Genomic DNA, 22,444 nt, shown 5'->3' on the forward strand with positions numbered 1-22,444 from the left:
CTGCCCAATTGCCTGGTCAACATATGTCCGCTGGGATCATTTGGTCTGATGGCTGTACACACCATCAGACCAAATTCCCCGCAGACAGGATATGCGGTGACGTGGCCGCGCCGTGGCCGCGACGATGACGCGGCGACGTGCGCGACCCTGAAAGGTCAATGCTTCCACGCATGCGTCAAATCACTTTGACGCATGCAAGGGCTTTCGGCCGAGCGGACATGTCCGGTGAGTCATACAGACGACCGAACATGTCCGACGGACAGGCTTCCAGCGGACATGTTTCTTAGCATGCTAAGAAACATTTGTCCGCTGGAAACTTGTCAGCTCGGCCGGGAATCCGGTCCGGTCGGCCGTACAGACGACCGAACATGTCCGCGGAAACTGGTCCGCGGACCAGTTTCAGCAAACATATTCGGTCGTGTGTACGAGGCCTCACTGTTTTTCTACTAGTAAAAGGGTCAATTGACAGAAAAAAATTACCAAGCTTGTAAGCAGGTAGGCGGGTGGTAGTTATTTGTCACATCCTCCATGTTTCCCTCCTTTTTGGGCACCAAGCAAGGTTCACATGGGTTCTTCTGGGCTACACTAGGCACCTTGGTACAGGGTTACTTTAGTACACATGGGGTACACTACACAGAAGTACTTCCATACTTCTGTACAGGATAGGAACCTTTGCAGTGCAAATCCACTCCCGTTGTGTTGGGAAACAGACCAGTGGCAGAAGGAGTGCCTACAACATCTCCCTCGCTAGTATAGGCCGGTTTACCTATAACAGGTACACGCTACCGACTTTTGTCTTCACACCACTCCACACAGATGTCTTCATTACACAATGTATTTAAGACCCACTCAGTGGACTGTGTGTGCCAGTTACTTGCATTACACCCTTTTCAGTAACTTCATACCAGGGACAACATTTCAAATGCTTTACTTAAAAGAGTACAAAGGCAATTACAGAGCCAAACTTTCAAAGGCCGCAATCTTTGTGAACCCTTCCGCGGATCCCACGGACTCGATTGCCGCGGGCATACCCGCGATCGTCTCAGGGAGAGATAGAAAGGGGAGATGTTAGTGTAAACACAACATCTCCCCATTCTGCGTAGTGATACTGTCACTGATCGTATTCCCTGTCATCGGGAACACGATCAGTGACGTGTCACAGCAAGCCACGCCCCCTACAGCAAGAATCACTCCTTAGGGAACACTTAACCCCTACAGCACCACCTAGTGGTTAACCCCTTGACTGCCAGTGTCATTTTCACAGTAACCAGTGCATTTTTATAGCACTGATCACTGTAAAAATGACAATGGTCTCAAAAATGTGTCAAAAGTGTCTGATGTGTCTGCCATAATGTCGCAGTCACAATAAAAATCGCAGATCGCCGGCATTAATAGTAAAAAAAAAATATTAATAAAAATGCTATAAAACTATCCCCTATTTTGTATACACTATAACGCTGATTGCGATTTTTTGATCAAAAATATGTAGAAGAATACATATCGGCCCAACCTGAGGGAAAAAAAAAATTTTTTATATCTTTTTTGGGGATATTTATTATCGCAAAAAGTGAAAAATATTGATTTTTTTCAAAATTATCGCTGCTTTTTTGTTTATAGCGCAAAAAATAAAAAACACAGAGGTGATCAAATAAAACCAAAAGAAAGCTCTATTTGTGGGAAAAAAGGACGTAAATTTTGTTTGGGAGCCACGTCGCACGACCGTGCAATTGTCAGTTAAAGCGACACAGTGCCGAATCGCAAAAAGTGGCCTGGTCCTTTAGCTAAAAAATGGTCCGGGGCTTAAGTGGTTGAAGTAGTCATAAGATCGTGTGACGCATAGGGTGGAGCTTGCTTGTTATGTGCTCCAGCGGAGGTAATCCCCTGTTTGAAAGTGGCTGCAGTCTGATCCATTGGCTCCTTATTCAGCGGTGAGCCTCAGGATTACCCCGTCTCTGTGTCCTTGTACAGACGAGCGAACATGTCCGATGAAAACGGTCCGCGGACTGTTTTCATCGGACATGTCTGCTGGGAGGTTTTGGTCTGATGTGTGTACACACCATCAGACGAAAATCCCAGCGGACAGAGAACGCGGTGACGTAGACGGCAGGTCAATGCTTCCACGCATGCATCAAATCAATTTGACGCATGCGCGGGATTTCGGGCCAGCGGACATGTCCGATGAGTTGTACTAACCATCGGACATGTCCGACAGACAGGCTTCCAGCAGACAAGTTTCTTAGCATGCTAAGAAACTTTTGTCCGCTGGAAACCTGTCCGCTAGGCCGGAAAACTGTCCGGTAGGCCCTACACACGGTCGGACATGTCCGCGGAAACTGGTCTGACGGACCAGTTTCAGCGGACATGTTCGGTCGTGTGTACAAGGCCTGTCAGTTTTCATCAAACGTTATACTCTATTAAGTGTTTTATTATTTTAATAAAGTGACAAAACTTTTTAAATAGAGAGCACTATTGGGTCATTTGTTTGTATTTTGATGAACTGCATTGGTACTGAATTTGACTGAAAAGAGAGGGAAATACACAGTGAGAGCCTGTAGCCTATAGCTCAGGGATATGCAATTAGCGGACCTCCAGCTGTTGCAAAACTACAAGTCCCATCATGCTTCTGACTCTGGTGTCATGCTTGTGGCTGACAGAGTCTTGCTATGCCTCATGGGAATTGTAGTTCTGCAACAGCTGGAGGTCCGCTAATTGCATATCCCTGCTATAGCTGGTCGTGGCAAATTAAAGGGGCACCACTTTATTTGAGTGTTTTTCACTTCTATAATTTGGACTTTGACACACAAAGATGATAGATATTTTGTTTGCTTGGTTTTGATAGATGTCATTCAACTGTATTAATACACTCACATTTTTTTTTCACAATTTTGGGCATGTCGTTGGTGGTAGTGGTAACCATTTAAAGTGTATACAGTGGGTAAGATAAGTATTGAACACTTCACCATTTTTCTAGGTACATATACTATTTCTAATGGTGCTAGTGACATACAATGTTCACCATATGTCGGTAACAACTCATGCAATCCCTACATACAAAGAAACCAAAACAAAACAAATATGTTCAGAAATTAAGTTATAAATTAATAAAATGGAACGACACAGGGAGCAGTAATTAACACATGAAGAAAGGTGCAAAAAAGCATGGACAGCCAAGACACCAACTGAAATCTATCGATAATTAGAAAGTGATCCTGCCTATTGTTAGTGAAAATTAATATCAGCTGGTTTAGTCACAAGTGATGACTTATATAAAGGTGTCTTATTACCAAGGTGTCACACAAGAAGCATATCATGATCGGTAAAAGCAAAGAGCTCTTTCAAGACCTTTGCAACCCTAATGTTTCAAAATATACTGATGGCATTGGTTAGAGAAGAATTTTTAAACTTTTAAATGTTCCAGTGATCACTGTTGGGGACATAATCCAGAGGTGGAAAGAACATAATTTCACCATAAGCCAGCCACGACCAGGTGCTCCTGGCAACATTTATGACAGAGGAGTAAAAAGAATTATCAGAAGAGTTCTCCAAGAGACAAGGACCAACATTTGCTGCCATCTACCAGGATGAAGAAGATGAAAGGAGGGTGGACATTTCAGCAAGACAATAATCCCAAACACAAAGCCAAGAAAACTCTTAATTGGTTTCAAAGAAAGAAAATAAAGCTGCTACAATGGCCCAGCCAATCCCTGACATAAAAAATATAGAAAATCTATGGAAAGAACTAAATATCAGAGTTCATAGAAGAGGCCCACGGAACCCTCAAGATTTGAAGACTGTCTGAAAGAATGGGCCAAAATCACACCTGAGCAATGCATGCGACTAGTTTCTCCATACAGGAAGCGTCTTGAAGCTGTCATTGCCAACAAAGGATTTTGTACGAAGCAGTAAATAAATTTCAGTTAGCCTGTTCAATATTTTTTCCCTGTGTCATTCCATTTTATTGCACATACGTGTAACTTGAAGGGGTTGTAGAACCTCCTGTTTTTTCACCTTAATGCAGAAAAAACTTCTGGGAGTCTTTGTTAGTATGGATTGTATGGATTGTTACCGACATGGGGTAAAAAGGTCATGTCAATAGTACCTTTAGAAATATATTTACCTCTTCTTTTTTATACTCAGTTGTGACATGATGCTACTTGTATATGAAGACATCGCTTGTATATCAAGTCGAAATGTATTTAGTTACAACCAGTAGCTCCCTAGGAACCCTTTAAGTTGATCCATCAAGTTATCTTGACATGGTAGTTGACTCTGAGTTTTATGTAATATACTACCCTTGTTGATTGAATCCACCCATGTATGCATTTGCCTTGACTACTGGGTTATTTAAACTGTTTTGAAAAAAAAAATGAAAGATTGTACAACCGTTATTGTGATCTATTGAAAAAATAATTATTTAAAAATGTTGATTGTCTTGCAAAACACTCTAAAACAAGTTTTACTGTACTTATTTTACCCGCTAAAAAAAAAGGTAAGGCCTCCCCAGTGACGTCTTTGACCAGATATTGACCAAATATGGCCAGAAACAACCAAAGTTCGAACTAAACCTTTGTTTAGGCCAAACCTTGAGCTCATCCTTAGTCTTGAATGATATAGGAGTCACTTTTGCATTCATACCTAGAGTATATAGTTACATACTTAGGTTAAAAAAAGTCTAATATCTGTTTTTGGGCATTTAAACTGATAGGGACACATTTTTGAAATTGCTTCATATGTCACATGAAATGTGTTCAACAATATCACAACAGTCAGAGGTACTTTGTAGAAACAGTGTAAATGTTCTATAATCTTAAGTAGAACACCCAAATGGCTAACATCAATACGTGAATAGAGTTATGCAATAGTTGGATGACGTTGAAAAGAAATGTCCTACAGTTTTACCTCCTTTATCAGCGCTAAACAAGTCACCGGATTCAATGAACTATTCATTGCTTATCACAGAAGTCTGGTTCTTGTCCAGATATTCAGTGCTCACTTATTTCTGTAGTCAAATTACCTCTGCTCTGGAACACAGAACCGTTTTCATGCTCTCTGTGGCAATGAATCAAAGTGCTCATGTCTGGAGTCATGCAAAGTAGATCAGTGGAGCCATCCCAAAAATAGTTACATTTCATAAGTGAATATTATACCAACTAAATGTTATTTTTTGCTACTGTTAATCTAGTTGACAAATAAATTGTGTTAATTTCTTCATGCAGGATATACATATATGCATGCTTAAAACAATCACAAGGAAATCATTAATTGTACAAGCAAAATGTAGCGGACCCATGACTTGGTCCGGCAATTTGATCCCAGGTTCTGAATGCTTAATGGAGCAAGTAGCCAGACACAGGGTATTTTCAGCCAAATGCATCCAAACTCACCCAGTTCTGATATAGTAAACAGGCAATTGTGTTTTTCTTTTTTTTATTGTTTTGTAGAATTAGGATAGGGATTGGGAAAAGCTTTGGGGTGTCCAGAACTAAACAACTTGAATGAAGACACTATTTTGAAGCAGCTAAGCAAATGAGGCAGAGTTTCCTTCCACAAAAAAGGTAGCACACAATTATAGCACAGGGGCCTTCTCTTCTCCAAGGCACACTCTGGAAGCAAGTCTGGAACAATCACTCTAACAAGAAGGAGGTGCACAGGCAACAGTCTCTCTCCTGAGAATTCTCTTAAGGCCTACTCATTGTGACACAGGCAGTCTAAAGACCTCCTCCCAGATTTAGTTGAACTCTGCATAAATTCTCCCAGGAAGATCCTCTCTGAGTGTTGACTTTAATGTTCCTGTGACTTTAGGGATGATTCTATGGCTCCTCACTTAGCATGAATCATCCAGGACTTCTTAAGGCTTCTCCTAAGCTTTGGACGGTTTAACAGTTTCCAGGCTGGACCACTCTCCTGCTGGCAAAGGACCCTGCTACTCTCTGCTCTTAGCCTTAAATAACACTTGTCAGCCCCCTGCTAGCCTGTCTTCTTGACCAGGGTTTTTCTAAAGCTGTATCAAGGGCAAGCTTAAACTCTGCCCTCTCCTGCTCACTAACTATGTTTTCAGGATTCTGGAAAGACAGGGGTGTTACTGGGCAGTTTTGTGATGCAGGCACCCATGGCCAACAGCTCAGACTTAAAGTAGAACTAAAGACAAAACTATAATTTTTCATAAGGGAGGGTTACACCTTGTAAGTTTTTTTGCCATCTGCGTCCTACTGGGGAGGTTTCCCTTCACTTCTATCCTATAGCCACAACAGGAAGTTTCCCATTGCAAAACTTTCTGGCAGAGGGCAGAAGATTTTCTCAAGAATATGTTCAGATTTCACCCTAAGTTTCTGAGATCTGTACACAACATGTTTTTTTTTTTTTTTTTGGTTGAACATTTAATAGGTTTTGTTCATAGAGTGATCAAAAGCATAATTCAAGAACTTGTGGCAAAGTTTGACAAAAAGTACAGTATACAGGCAAATTGTAAATATATGTCATGGCAATGCATCACTTTAGGTTTAATGGAAAATAAAATTTGAAAGGTTATGTAGGCAGGTGCAGCCTGTATCTCCCTTGTAGGTGGTGCTCGACCAAAGTGGCAATGCAGAAGAAGGAAGTTTTGAGGAGCTTGGTTCCTTAGCCATGACTTTCTGCAGTCACAGGGAGACATCTTTCCGATTGGATGCTGACGCCCAATGGGACCTCGGGGGAATATCTTGGGTCAGGCAGAGCCTATTTAAGACTCCAGCTCCCGGGGGTTTGGAGTGCTTTATGCGAGTGGTTAGTGTGGAGACAAGTTCCCCTCTGGCAGAAACAGAGCCTAGTGGCAGGGAAATATTCCTGAGGACTCAGAGTAAGGAAAGTGCAAGTACTATGCCATCTCCACATAAGAAGCCTCCCCGGGTGTGAACTGGCCAGACAGCATTCCAGCTTCTCGTTGCAGAAGCTCTTGGCATCAATCCAGGATCTTGGTACTCTGCTACTGTTTGTAAGTGACTCTGGTTAGCTGTGTCTTCCCACTGGGCCTGTTTGTACATTGTTGGAACTCTCATAATATACTGTTTTCGTCCTCCTTGGCCTCTGAGTGTATACTTTGCCATCAACACACACCACTGCACCCTACACACAGGTAGGGTATATAAGGAAAGAGATAGCCAAAAGGGTAAGGAGGTGGAATGACATCAATTATTTAGGTTATCTGTATATATAATTTTTGTGTGGTGCAGGACAGAGCCATATAGGGCATAAGGATGTTAGGTGGCGAGGCGATTAAAGCTAGATTACAGCATTAGTAGGTTATATGGGTTGCTCTTACTGTCTTCCAGGACCCAGAAGCACCCTTAGAAACCAACAAAGATTTAAATGTAGCAGGGGTGCAAAAACAACATCCAACCAGACCACACCTGTACAAATGGGTCCATGCAATCGTTGCCATCTACCATAAGGCTTTGCATATGCATCATCTCATTTATTGTGGCTGTCCAGGCAGAAGTGGTGAGAACCCTATCATCAAGAAATTGTTGCGTAGGCTGCAGACAGGCAAAACCTGAGCATATGTGCTTTGATGCATGTTTTGAAGCCAGGAAGCATGGACAACAATGGGAAAGGAGAAACTGCCACTCCAGGTGAGTGCACTAAGCAATCAATGTCCTCTCAGAAACCGTGGGTGCCGGTAATGCACGAAGCAAAGGTTTTTTGATGTGCGACTGTCCATATTTTATTTTTTGAGTTATGGACAACAATGGAGTCTCAGGGGTTGCAGCTGTCTGTGGATATTGCATAATGCAGTAGGATTTTAATAAACATCTTACCAGAAGGGCTGCATCCTACTTCAACTCCACCAAGTCTGCAGAAACATCTCTTTATATTGTTGGCAGTGCCAACAAATGTTGGAGAAGGGGAATGTGCAGTGCAGAATGAAAGGGCAACTGTACCAGTGTGATAACATTTTTGTAGTTTTTTTTGTTGATAGTGATTAGATACAGAGAAAGTATGGGTCAGCGTGAACACTTTAGTCCACTCCTCCAACGAGAAGCCCTGATCCAGGTATCTCTCTCCTATTCAACTATAAATGATAATTTTCTAGGCAGGCCTTCTCTCTTAAGAGTGTGCATAAGGCTGACAAAGCATGGTTAATCCCATTGGATGCAACATAGACGAGAAAAAGAGTTTCTAGGATCCAATCTAACAAAATCAGATAGATGGTGGTGTACCAGTCCTGCATATTCTTCAGGGCAATTGGCTTAAAGTAGGTTGTAATGTGGGCTGTGGAGACAGCAGTATATTTGTCATCTGAATGTTGGGAATGCTCTAGGTCCAAGATTTTCATGGTATGCATGCCAGTGATTTTGTGGGGCCCTGACCTGGAAGGAAGTGTATGTGTGGAGTAACATTTTAATAGGGGCATGGATAAGGGGAATAGGGCGGTCTATGGGTGGTCTATGGGTTGGTTGCTACCAGGTCAAATATTTTGGTCTTAGAATGGAAATGTCACTTTCTAATGCTACAACAATCTTGTTTCTAGTGATGTGGAACTAGTCCAGTAGGAAAATAATTAGGGCTGCTTTGCACTTCCAATTCATTCTCAAGACAAGGCTTCCATTGTCTATCCCCTTCTTCTAGGTCCAAGAATTACTCACACAGAGGTTTAGCCATCATCATGGACAATACTTAACCATGTTGGTAAAAATAGTTATACTTATTTTATTTATTTTTACACAATTTACTGTTAACACTTGACAAAGGTTTTTTGTGTGTGTTCCCTTTTTTTAGGTCTTTTTGTACCACTTACTTAATATCAGTTTCCCCTCTCAAGAGCTCTGGGATTTTTGGCCAGGAGTTCTGCTTGAATATATCTTTAAATTTGGAGCTTGTAGAAGGAGCAAATTAGATTGTATTCAAATTAAAGTTTGCAGTGGTTTATCCACTTGTATGATAAGGACAGTAGAATTCACTTCCTTCCTTCAAGTGTTCACGTACCTCTTTCCCCCTTAAAAAAAAAAAACACTTTCTTAAATAGTGAATACTCCTTAACAGGTATCACCTAAATCCAATGTGACCTGCAACTATCAGGCTAATGTCATCTATCATAGTAATTATGCTGTATACGATCCAGAGAGTAATAATATCCCCTCCGCTGTGCCGCTGTGCTCAGATAACTCAAGTATCAAGATGTGCAACTGATACCTGTAATGACCAGTGAATGAATGGAGAGGTTCACTAATAGAGCATGATGATATTTCCATCAGCACTTCAGCATATAGAAAACATTTTTGTCACATACAGTATCTGCTGTTTACTCAGCTGCTTCTTCCAAGTTGAGAATAGTGTAAACACACTGAGTTTGGCATGATGAGAAAAGGAAGTACTGACCTGTGCTAAATGTGGTCACAGGCTATGCTTCTCAAGTGATGACATGTTATTCAAGAACTTCCTGATCTAAGATCCAAGGATCCAAGACCTTCTGAACTGACTCACAAAGCTATGTTAAGTGAAACATCACTTAATGACACTCATGTTTACTAACTGCATAGACTACTGGTTTTACTATCATGGTTTATGCTTGTTTTTTTCTCTTATAAATAACCAGGTAAAATGGTGCATTTATTTTTTAATTTCGTGAATTTTATGTTCCTATAAAATGTTATGGCCTTCTGTTGTTCCTATTTACAAATATATGTAGGTTGTTAGGAAGAGAAATGATTAAAACTGCAGTGTAACAATAAGTAGCATCTGAACTTGTAAATGATTAATGACAACTGTTGCTGGGATTTATTCACAAATCCCTGTTATTATTAATCCCCTGAGTTTACAAAGATTTCCACAGCTCATCTTTACACATTACTCAGCAGTACTGTACTCCTGGCGTAAAGCACCATTTGTTATTTTTTTTATTTTTTTAGCATGAAGCTATAACTGTAGGTAAATGGAGATACAGACTCGCCTGCACAAAGGACCAAATTTATAAGAGGACAAAAAGGGCAAAATGCCCCAGGCCTCCCTGATGGAAGGGCCCCCCCTTTACACAAAAATTATATAAAACAAATTAAACAATGATATACAAAATAATAAAAAGTAAAATAATATAAAATGTATAATAAAAAACGTATTTGAGTTTATTAAATGTATCTTGTGGAGTAATATTTTGCTGACAATCGACTGTAAAACTCTGGACTGGTATGTTGTATCGTTTTTTTTTAATGAATTTTAGCAGCTCAAGCAAACCACACATAGAGCACTATGACCTCAGAATGACGTGTCATTTAAAAAAATGTGTCACTGCCATTGAGAATGTAAACCAACTCTATGTATAAGGGGCCCCCTGAACCTGAAGTTCCCCTGGGCCCTCCCACTCTCTATCTGGCTCTGCCTGCACAGCCAAGTTTGATAGATATGCAGAGATGGGCATAAGGCCCCGAACACACACTGTCTGCATTCAAGTTCATATATAGATACTTGTGTACATGTGAGTCTTTCCATTTCCACTCTGTGCTGCTCCAAAAACAAACAGGTTCTTCACACTATAAAGTGGTCAGTGCCCATCTGAATTAAGCTTTAAACTATAGGTTTCTACTTCTGCCTATAGGACTGAAAAACACTGACAACAAAAAAACTGTTATCTAGTCTTGTGCAGGATAACCCATACACTACCACAATGCCACCATATAGCAACGTAATACTGAGAACATGAACATAAACACAGAGGATTAGGGAATTGTGTGCCTTTATGGACTCCAAGAAAGGGATTTTTCAGTGAGCCCAAACATTTTATTTTATTTATTTTCCATTTATGAACACTGGATTTCCTAGACTGTTGGGATGTCCAAAAACAGAGTGGTGGGAAACACATAAAACAAATGCTAACATGCCCAAGAAAATTGGGGACCACTTGCAGCTCAAAGATTTACCTTAAATGATCACTCTTTGAAAGAACATATATTTATTTTCACAGCCCAAACCACATTAAGACAATGGAGGGAATCTTCCTTTGGGTGAACAGCAACCAGACAGAAATGTAGGAACCATATCCTTGTTGAGGTGATGGGCAAAAAGTGCAAACACCTCTGACTAGAGAAAAAATTGTCTATAATGGGTTCAACAATGGTTTTCAAATAGGCAAAGAGAACCAGATTTATATCCCACAAAAGTCGCAGTGGAACATACAGTGTGAGCTGCACGTGAGACTCCCTGTATAAAGGTCTTAATCAAGAAGAGAGAGAGGGAGAGAGAGGCCAACTGACTTAATCAAGAAGAAAAAGAGAAGCCAACTGACTCAGAAAAAAATAATAAAGAGACAGAATCCTGACCCTTAATGGGGCTGAGACCAAAATTCTGGTCCAGGCAGAGATGTAGGTGGGATAAATTCATAAGGTGGAAGCCCCAAGACTCACACTGAATGAGTATGTCTTTCATGTCCAACAATAGACCTTGCAGGAAGAAGTCTTTCTAGCTTTTAGCATCATAGGAATCATTGATGAAGACATGCCCTGTCCCTCAGAACCTTGGCTGCTATTAAAGTCAGCAACAATGTAGCAGCATTGGTCCTTAATGTGTACAATACCCTATAATTTATATTTCTTAAATGTGTTTGTGTTAACATGCATTTGTATGGAAAAGTATTTCATTCTCTTTGCATTGCTTCCTTTGTGTAAAATACCTGGTGATCCTGCCAGCCGCCTGGTTTCCTATTTCAAACTGACCATTTCAGACATGTAAGCACATACATCCCACCGTGGTCAGTTTGTGTCTTTGCATTCTGTTTGGGATAATAGCCTGTCTGCACTCCAGTGGTCAGACTACTGCTGACATACCTCTCTGTCCAGTTCTTCATTAAGGAAAATAAATGTACTGCTGTTTCTCTGCCTCCCACTGACACAGCCCACTACCCAGCTTGTCACAGTGTATTTCTGTCTCTGATTTTTACACAGGGCTATGCCTGTGCTCTGTTCAAGTAGCTGTTTCCACACCCCCAACATTGTCAGAAGGTGTCTCCACCCCCACTTTTATAACCCTCTTATGCAGCTGAGAACAGAGGCCAGGTGATCACTTATAAAAAAGGTATTTATAATTGTTTGTAATTTATATATAGTGATCTTAGGTAGCTCGGGAATGACGGCCAGTCGGTTAGGTAAAAGCAAACAGTTCCTTTATTTGAAAAAGAGATAAACCAAGAATAGCTTACCTCAGCCAAAACAAGTCAACAGTCCAAAGTCCTGGTATCAGAAAACTATACAGCAGGCTCACCGCCAATCTTTTTGGTCCCATACTGGGGTCAGACTCCTCCATGGTATAGGTGCCAGACAGGCCACATGGGGGTCAGCAACCAGAGTCACAGCTTGCCTGAGATCTCAATCTCACACGTTACTCACAGCTTGTGAGACTCTCTCTCCACTCTACTTCCCTGACACAGGTGTTAATTTCCCTCTGCTGCCTTTCAAGCCTCCCCCTCCTGGGGCTTAAATGGGTTGTAAACCCTTGTGTTTTTTCACCTTAATGCATCGTATGCAATCGTTGGCTCCCGCTGCTGTCAATCAAATCCAATGACGCGGCCGCTGAGGGGTGGGGCCAAGTTATACACTCGGCAGCTATGGACGCCGAGTGTATGACACGGGAGCCCACCCTGCTTGTTAACCCCCTCGGGGAGAGTGCTTCCCAGAGGGGGTTATCTATTGCGGGGAGGAGCCACGAGAGCCGCCGTGGGACCCCAGAAGAGGACGATCGGGGCCACTCTGCAAAACGAACGGCACAGTGGAGGTAAGTATATGTTTGTTATTTTAAAGAAAAAAATAAACCTTTAATATAACTTTAACCTCTTTGGGACCAGAGTTCTGGTTGTCAGAGTTTGGAGGTTCTTCCCAGCAAAATCTATTTGAACCTCCGAAACGCTGGGTCCCTTATAGGAATTTATCAAATAATAGAGACCTGACAATCAGTCCTCTCTTTTCATTTCATCTCTTTGCATTTCTACTTTAAACTGAATGGGTTGTTTTACAAAGTTAAGGTTTACAAATACTTTAAACAGAAGATCCCTATGGTCCAGCTCATGGAGCATCTACCAGGAGTTTTAACAGGTCAACATCCACCTGAGTCTTTCTGGCACAATGAGGAATAAAAGAATGTCCTCCATCTGAACCCTGTAAAACAAGTGACTTCTGATATCCAAATCTCCTGCACTGGCAGAGTACCTAGGAGCTCCTTCTCAGCCTAACAGGCTGATCCTCCCTAGAGACAGGATTAGATTACAGAGCCTTGTGCCAAGTGAATTGATCTGTCCAGGTAACTATTTAACTTGTCCTATGACAATGCATTGTAGAAGTCTGAAGTGAAACTTCACAAATGGAACTGCCTTAAAGCAGGCTACTATCAGACCTAGGTTTCTTATGCACAAGTTGAGCACCTGTGACTCCTGGACAGAATTGGAATGTGAGAATGTTAGAGAATCAGATTTTTTTTTTCTGTGGAAGGAACTATGTCTAGGACTAGGCCCATATACATAACAACAATGAGTGGGTTCCAGAGACGATTTCTTAACATACAGGAGCCACCCGAACCACTGTAACCTTTGGATAGAGATGGGCCGAACACCTCACGGTACGGTTCACACCAACGCTTTCGAACATCGCAAGTGTTCAGAGCCGAACAACGAACTCCATTAAAGTCTATGGGACCTGAACTTGAAAAAAGTGCTAATTTTGAAGGCTTATATGCCAGTTATTTGGCATACAAATGGTATGGGGACCCGCGTACTGCCCTGGCGGACATGTATCAATGCATACAAAGATTTTAAAAAGGATAATTTTTAAATGAGCAGTGATGTAATGATGCTTGAAATGAAACAATAAAAATAAAAAATTCCTTTAAATATATCGTATGGGGGGTCCCCTTAGTTTGCTTGTAAAGTGGCGGATCTGTATTGTGTATTCACACTGTATCCCTATTGAAGTACTGTTGATGAAAGGACGAATTGTCCTTGCTTTCAAAAATTTTAATGATATATTCAAACAGGTGCAGACAAATTGCCCCTTGGGTGTTAAGTGTGCCCATGAAACCAATGCCAAAAATTCCAGATAAAATCAACACCCACAAAGATAGGCAGCCTAGACAGTCTGTAAAGGCATTACATAAACTCCTCTTTAAGGTGTACTCAAGATATTTGCTTCTCTGCTCCCTTTCTGGGGACAGAATGAGTTCTGAGACTTTCCCCTTGTAACGGTAGTCAAGGATGGTTGCCAACCAAAAATAATCCTTCTCCTTGATGCAACAAATTCTGGGGTCTTTTCAGCAGGGTTTGCAGAATAAGGGAGAAAGTTGCAGAGGCATAGGAAGCAGAGTCCTCGGGGTCACTGAGGACTACAGTATCTGGAACTGCCTCCTCTCAGCCACGTACTACTCCCAAGAGTTCTGGGGGCGGAAAACCAAGGTTTGATGCATATCTTCCTCTGCTTCAGTGCCTCCAAAACTGCCAGAATCCTCCTCCACCTCCTTCCTCTCCTCTTGTGTGTTCTGTGGGATCGCTAGAATGGTGTCTGCATAAAGCAGGCCTTGAGAGGAAAGGAAGTCCTCCTCTTCCACCCGCTAGTCTGCATCGGGTGCCCTATCCATAATCCCACACAAAGTCTGCTCCAGTAGGAACACAAGAGGAATAGTGTCACTGATGCATGCATTGTCACAGCTTGCCATCTTTGTCCCCTCCTCAAATGGTGACAGTACAGTGTATGCATCCTTTATCAGCAGCCATTGGCATGGGGAAAAAGAACCAAGCTGCCCTGAGCCTGTCATTGTGCCATACTCACATAGGTACTCGTTGATGGACCTCTGCTTCATGTGCAGCCACTGCAGCATTGTCAAAGTTGAGTTCCCCCTGACGGGCATGTCACAAATCAGGTGATTTACAGGCAGGTGGAATTCCCACTGAATTTCAGACAACTGAACACTGCCTGTGTCTGAACGCGTGAAAAGGCTACAGACTCTTCTGGACAGCTTTAGAAGATCGTGCAACCTGTTTAAGAAGTACTGCACCACCAAATTGAACACATGTGCCAGGCATGGAAAAAATCAAGAGATGGTGCTGCGCTCCAATAGCATAGAATGGTGTAATTGGTAAAATGTATAAATAACCAAAATAGTATAATTGATAAATGAATGTGCAAATATGCAAATAGACTGACTGAAAGATAAAAATTGCTATAAATGCTAAGATAAGGTGCATCCAAATGCTTAACTTGCAGCACTGTAGGTAGTGGTTGGCCCATACGGTAGTTGCCGCATCTTTACCCTCTACACACATAGTTTGCACTGTAGCGCATGAATAACTACTTACCCATGTGCCAGGCATGGCACAAGTGTCAACTTCCCCTGTCAAAGGACAGACAGGATGTTAGTGCCATTATCACACACCATCATTCCTGACTCAAGCTGGCATGACATGAACCACCTCTGGCCTGCCCTTGCAGAGCTGAAAGAATATCTGTTACGGTGTGGCTCCTGTCCCCTAGACAGACCAGCTGAATCACTGCATGGCATCTTTTAGCCTGAATCGTTGAATAGCCCCTTGAATGCTTAGAGGGTACTGATGGTTCATAGGACAATTCAGCAGATAAGGGCATTGAGGAGGAGAAGGAGGAGGAGGGGGTGGAGCTGAACAATCTTGTATCATTACCACCAGCTGTATAGAGACGCAACGGAAAAAAAAGCTCCAACACTGAGCCCTGTCCTGCATCCTCCTTAGTTGCAAGCAGAGTTACCCAGTTTGCTGTGAATGAATCATATTGTTCCTGTCACTGACCATGATGTTTGCAGTAACATGAACCTTGCTGCTGACTGCTTTGCCCAACAATGACACAACATTGCCTTCCATGTGATGGTACAGATCTGGAATGGACTTACATGCAGGGAATAAGTGACTGGGAACCTGCCATTGGGGTACAGCACATTCTGCAAATTCATGGAAGGGGGCAGAATCCACCAAATGGTAAGGTAGGAGTTGTAAAGTCAGCAGCATGGACAAAGCTGGAATTCCAACATGTGGGCATGTGGGTAGCAGGGATTTTATTGTTGTTTTTTCGCTGCAGCAGCTGGGGCAGAGAAATTTGCCTGCTATACTCTACAGCTGGTGGTGTGCTGCCGGCAGATGTGCTGCAAGGACCTCTGACACTCTTCGCTATATCATCATCCCTGTCAGTGGAGACTGCTGAGAGGTCATAATATATAGCGGGGGTGGACCTAAAAGGTGAGGCATGAGGAGGAGTATAATTGCGTCCCTTTTTTGTGGCTTTCAGGTGCTCTTGCCAATGGGCAGAGTGGTGAGAGATTAAATGCCTTTGGTACCCAAATGGCTGGTGTTTTTTCCATGCTTGTTTTGCTTGAAGCAAAGTTTGAAAATTGCAACAGTGTGATTGGCTGCACATGTGCTAAAAAAGGCCCAGATAGCTGATCTGTGGGAAGGGGGCCAGGAGATAAGAGCTCAACAATTTAATGGAATAGGTTACTGCTCTCTACTCTTTCATGATGGCTGCCTCTGGAGGACATCCTGCCTTGTTGGGGTTGTGTCTCACACTCACTTTCCTTCTCTGCTCTATACGGCACCCAAGTCGTGTCAGTGACCTAATTTTTATCACCACCTTCATTCTCATCATCACTGGAGCCAACTTGGCAATATGCTGCAGCTGGGGGAACATGGCTGCCAATTTGTTGTTTATAACTGTTCTTCCCTCTCTGTAGGCTCATGTTCCTAAATTCCACCACCTCAGAACCAACATCAGAGCCAAGTAATGCCTGTGCATCATCAAGGAGCAAGTGACTGACAGTAGTAAATGTTATGTGATGCGGTGTAAAACACTAAACTACACAGACACATTCCACTGACACACTACAATATACTGCAGTAAAACTGCACTGATGCACTTCAATATACTGCAGTAAAACTGCACTAATGCACTTCAATATACTGCAGTAAAACTGCACTGACGCACTTCAAAATACTGCAGTAAAACTGTACTGACACACTACAATATATTGCAGTAAAACTGCACAGATGCACTTCAATATACTGCAGTAAAACTGCATAGACACACTACAATATACTGCAGAAAAACTGCACGGACACTACACTGACTTCAATATACTGCAGTAAAACTGCACTGACACTACAGTAAAACTGCATGGGCACACTACACTGGCGCTGCCCTATCACTATATTCACACTACACTGACACTCTACACTCACAATAGAATCACAATAGCACACTAACTCGCTAGTAGCAATAAACATGTTCTATCTATCTCTACTCCAACATCACACTGCAAAACACTCCTCTGGGAAGGAACCTTTTATAGTGTGGGGTGGGTCTATGAGCAATGAGCCATGATTGGGCTAAATCATCATGACTTTCTCCAATAATGACTCTGACAGTGCTCTGTGCCCTGATTGAGCAAAGCCTTCATTGCATCAGCCAATCAGGGCTTAAAATGCACTGTGCAGCGCTCAGTGCTTTGTGGGGCATTCGAAACGCCAAACAACCGGTCAAATGCTCTGCCCATTCAGCATTCTCCAAATGGGCGAACAGACAATGTTCGATCTGAACTTTTTCTTGGCTCAAACTGTTCTCCCAACACTACTTCTGGACAGTCTAAGCCACAGTTTTTTGAAAGAGCCCACATTGACTCTTCCCTCAACAGGAGGTTGTTCAAGTATCCCAGAATGAGAATGCCACTAGAGCACAGCAGGTCTAATACTAGGGCTAGCATCTTGGTGAACACCCATGGTGCAGACAAGATGAGGGCTACACATTGCAAATGTAGAGGCCTCACAGAAAAATGTAGGAAAATGTAGATGTGCTGGAAAGATTGGGGCATGTATTTATGCGTATTTATGCGTCCTTGATGTCCATAGAAGTCAGAGCTGAAGAAGCCACACCCACTTTCCCAAGAACAGTAACAAACAATTGATGCATGCTAGTATTGAGCAGGGTTATCCTGTGTTAGCCAACAGATTTTTTGCCAGTGTCCATTTGTCTTGTAAATGGCAGTTTAACCTGGAAGATCAAGAAATCCTGTGTCCCTCAAAGAGAAGAAATATATATTTGACTTGGAAAACACGCATATGATTTTGTATGCAAACTTTGAGTGGTTTGAGCTATGGGTCTATCCCCCTTTAATTCTAAGCCTATGTCTTGGTCCTTTACTGTGTGATTAGCCTCAATTAATAAGGCCTGTGTTAAGGCCTGTCTTGTATTTGTGGCATCAGTTTGCCAATAGTTAAAGATGCTTCTGGGATCATTCAAAATTCATTGACAGGTGCAGTTGACCTCAGTAGTGTGTTTGTTGAAGAAATTGTCGTTTGCAGCCTTTGCCAAGCTCTGGTCATGTCTCACTCCATCTCAACAGGCAGTTTTATTACACGATGAAAGGCTTATGCCGCATACACACCATCACTTTATGTGATGAAAAAAAACGACACTTTCTGTGAAGTAAAAAATGACGTTTTTGAAACTTCAATTTTCAAAGACGAAGTTGCCTACACACCATCGTTTTTCTCACAATGTTCTTGCAAAGTGAGGTTACGTTCCACCACGTTTTACCATTGAAGCTCGCTTCATAAGTAGCTTCTGGGCATGCGTGGATGAAAAAACGTCTTAGAAAACGACGTTTTTTGCTACACACGGTCAATTTCTGTGAAGTAAAAAGTGCACTTTTGAAAAACGACACATAAAATTGAAGCATGCTTCAATTTTTTTTGGTCGTTTTTTACAAGACATAAAACGACGTTTTCCCCCACACACAGTCAATTAAAGTGACGTTTTTAAAAACGTCATTTTTTTTCATCACATAAAGTGATGGTGTGTACGCGGCATTACTGATACCTTTCCAGGTGTAGCTCCTAAATTATATTTGATCATGACAGTCGCTAGTAGCTGTGGAGAAAGGTCGTTCAGAAAAATGGTACTAATAAAGACCCATAAAAAGTCTAAGTGGTTTGTGCCTACTGGCAGTCGAGAGCAGTGTCCTTAAGATGAAACAGTTTGATGACTTAGTTAAATATTTTGCAGATGCTAAGTGCAAGAAGAAAGACTTTTTGTAAATATTGTAATGTGATGCATAACTGTGATGTATGACTTGCCAGTTCCAATTACCTATGTAATGTGTATTCTTCCAGTCAATAAAAGTGAGAAAAAAAGAAAAGAAATGTCTTCTTCTGAACATAACTTATATATTTTTTTAGAACAAACGTGGCTGATCATTCATTTTAGTTCACTTTTTTTATTTGACCTATTATTTCATTTCTATTTTGAGGGACCCCCCCCCCCCCCCAATTTAAGTGCCATGACCCCCCCCCCCCACCCCCAGGTCTAAATCCAGCACTGATAGGGAGACTCATATAATTTGAACTGCCTAGATTGATGGATATGTGCTAACTTTAGCATGTGGTATTCAGTGAATTTAACCAAGCACAATATGTGTTTTGTCATTATATGCTCAGCTTAAATTTCCCAGATTTGTCACAGGTTTACTTAATATGAGTATTACTTTAATACTGAACTCTAGCCTATTATGTTTTAATTTAATGTCCGTCATTATTTTAAAATCAACTCCCACTGTAACACTCCCCTGCAATACCCATCCTATCACCAGCCCTGTGAACCCAAGCTGTCGGGATAATCATTATATGGCACAGGTCTCTGCAATATTCAGGATCTTCCCACCGCCAGAGGAAGAAAGACCTGCAATGTCCAATGTCCAGTGACTATGATAAAAGTGAGGGTGGCTTTAAGGCTAGAGTTCAACTTTAAATGAGGATGTTTTTTTTTAACTGATTTAAGTTCTATTGGATGTTTAATTATTTGAATTTATAATAAAGAGATGCATTTTGAAACATGTTATATGAGACACCTGCAAGCTGCTAAAGATAACCTTGTGACAATGCTGACTGCCAAGTTGTCCCTTTGGTTCCAGTATGATCTGACTCACCACTATATCACAAATTTGTTGCAGCTCACTTTATTTTTAGTTTTATTTAGATGTGTTAATTATTTCTTTTTAGCGCGGTAATTATTCCCCTTTTCACAATAGAAAATACAGGCAATCTGTGAATCCGAGTGAAGTCAGAACACCTGTAGCTCGATTCAGGTAGATAGATGTGTGTATCTTTGAGGCGGCGTAGCATATCGTATTTACGCTATGCCGCCGTAAGTGAGAGAGGCAAGTGCTGTATTCATGAAGCACTTGCCTCCTGAGTTACGGCAGCGTAGCGTGAATGGGGCCGGCGTAAGCGCGCCTAATTCAAATGAGGATGAGTGGGGCGTGTTTTATGTAAATGATTGGTGACCCGACGTGATTTTACGAACGGTGCATGCGCCGTCCGTGTACACATCCCAGTGTGCATTGCTCCAAAGTACGCCGCAAGGACGTATTGGTTTCGACGTGAACGTAAATGACGTCCAGCCCCATTCACAGACGACTTACGCAAACAACGTAAATTTTTCAAATTTCGACACGGGAACGACGGCCATACTTAACATTGTTAGTCGAACAAATAGTTGGCCTAGTCAATCGCCTTACGTAAACGGCGTATCTTTACTGCGATGGGCAAGCGTACGTTCGTGAATCGGCCTATCTAGTCATTTGCATATTCTACGCCGAACCCAACGGAAGCGCCACCTAGCGGCCAGCGGAAATATTGCACCCTAAGATACGACGGCGCAGGCCGTCGTATCTTAGCTAGGTTTAAGTCTATCTCAGTTTGAGCATACACTTAAACTTACGACGGCTTAGATTCCGAGTTACGACGGCGTATCTACTGATACGCCGGCGTAACTCTTTGTGAATCTGGCAACTGAACTACACACTTGTTTCCAGACAGTTGGGAGGCTCAAGAGGCTGTGTGATAGCCGAGTAGCTATCACTTTTATGATAGATTTCCTAATAAATTAATAAAACATACTTGAAAGTTTTTTAAACAAAACTGAATTAAAGTGGAGGTTCCATCAAAAAAACAATTTTGCTTTAAACTGTAGCTTACGACTAAAAAAGAAAAAAGAAAATATTTTTTTTTTTTACTCATCTGGAAATGCCTGTTGCTATGCGGTCCCACAAAATCTGCCTTTGAAACCACCTAGGATTCTGACATTATCTCCCTCTTATGCTCCTGGGAAATGTGTGTCATCATTTCCCAGGATGCAGTGCGCTGTCCAATTATCACTCCCCATCCAAGACTTCCAGGAAGTAAGTGCCTGTAGGCTTCACAATGCCCACAAGCAAAATGACAACGGTGTAGATATAAACTATCTTTTTTGAATAACTATGCGGATCGGCGGCGGATTGTAAAATAGTAAGTGACCAGATTTATAATTTAAAAACGCAGGATGAAAGGACATACATTTAAAAAAATGCTAATTGTGGTTGGAACTCCGCTTTAACTAATCTTAACTGAATATCTTTTTTGATAGTGGTGATAAAACTAGCAACTTTACATATGGTTTTAAGCACTGTAGAAGTAGTTTGGTGAGTAATTACTTTTAAATAATTCTACATGTTTTAATAGACTGCTGTTTTTTTTGTGGAGGACAAGAGATAGCATTTATAGGGAAAAAAGGATTATAGTTTTGCTAATGGATAAAGTAAAACTCATGGCACTTCTATTAAATCGCCAGTAGATGGCAGCGTAGAATGAAAAGCCTGAATGACAGAAAAGCACATTCTAATGGAACCATTGCTAATAGCAGGGGAACCAAAAGATTGACCTTTGTTTCTGGTGGGAACACAATGGCAGTTGCTACCCAGTCTTGTGTTTGTGTCATTGCAGGTAAGAGGGAGCATATTTAAGGCTATAAACAGGGTGAAAGTGATTTAATTTACATCCTTGTGATCAGTAAAGGCTGCTGTGTGATTAATAACATATCGACACATGTGCAATTGTATATTATTTTCTATGAGGACGTTATTCCTGTATATGAGAATGTTGTTATTACAGATAGATGTGTATTATTATGTATGAACACAATAGCAGTTGCTACCCAGTCTATCAGTCTGAAGGTCATTGTGTCATTGCAGAAACCTTTCAATAAAAACACTTCTGGTTTCACCTGGGCCCGCTCCCTTCGCACATTGGAATTATTGGCCATACTTTCAGGATATGTGCAACACTTACATACATTTTTTTGTTGATTTTTTTTTTTTTGTTTCAATGTTTTTTATTGAATTTTTTACAAAGAAATACAAAATGTAAGTAAAGTCCTTAGTTATTCTAACAATGCATGGGAACCTCCATTACAGACAAATTACAAACTGGAATCATTATGAAGCGGAGTAAGTAAGACATCATTATCCTCAACAATGACTTCAAAGCTCACTTGAAGTTCCACACATGGGCTGGATCTACTACCTTATGACATTTTAGTATTAAATCCTCCAACCATTAAAGGTAAACAAAAGTCATCCATAAAGAATTATTCAGATAAGCATATAT

At 41.5% G+C, this 22,444-nt stretch overlaps 1 protein-coding gene across 6 annotated transcripts in view; it reads right to left on the bottom strand.

Annotated features, from left to right (window-relative positions):
* The window catches only part of VEPH1 (ventricular zone expressed PH domain containing 1), a 500,435-nt gene that overhangs the window by 259,655 nt on the left and 218,336 nt on the right, over window positions 1-22,444 (bottom strand). The window lies entirely within an intron of this gene.

The sequence above is a fragment of the Rana temporaria genome, chromosome 4 (assembly GCF_905171775.1).
Source record: "Rana temporaria chromosome 4, aRanTem1.1, whole genome shotgun sequence".
Taxonomy (NCBI): Eukaryota; Metazoa; Chordata; class Amphibia; order Anura; family Ranidae; genus Rana; species Rana temporaria.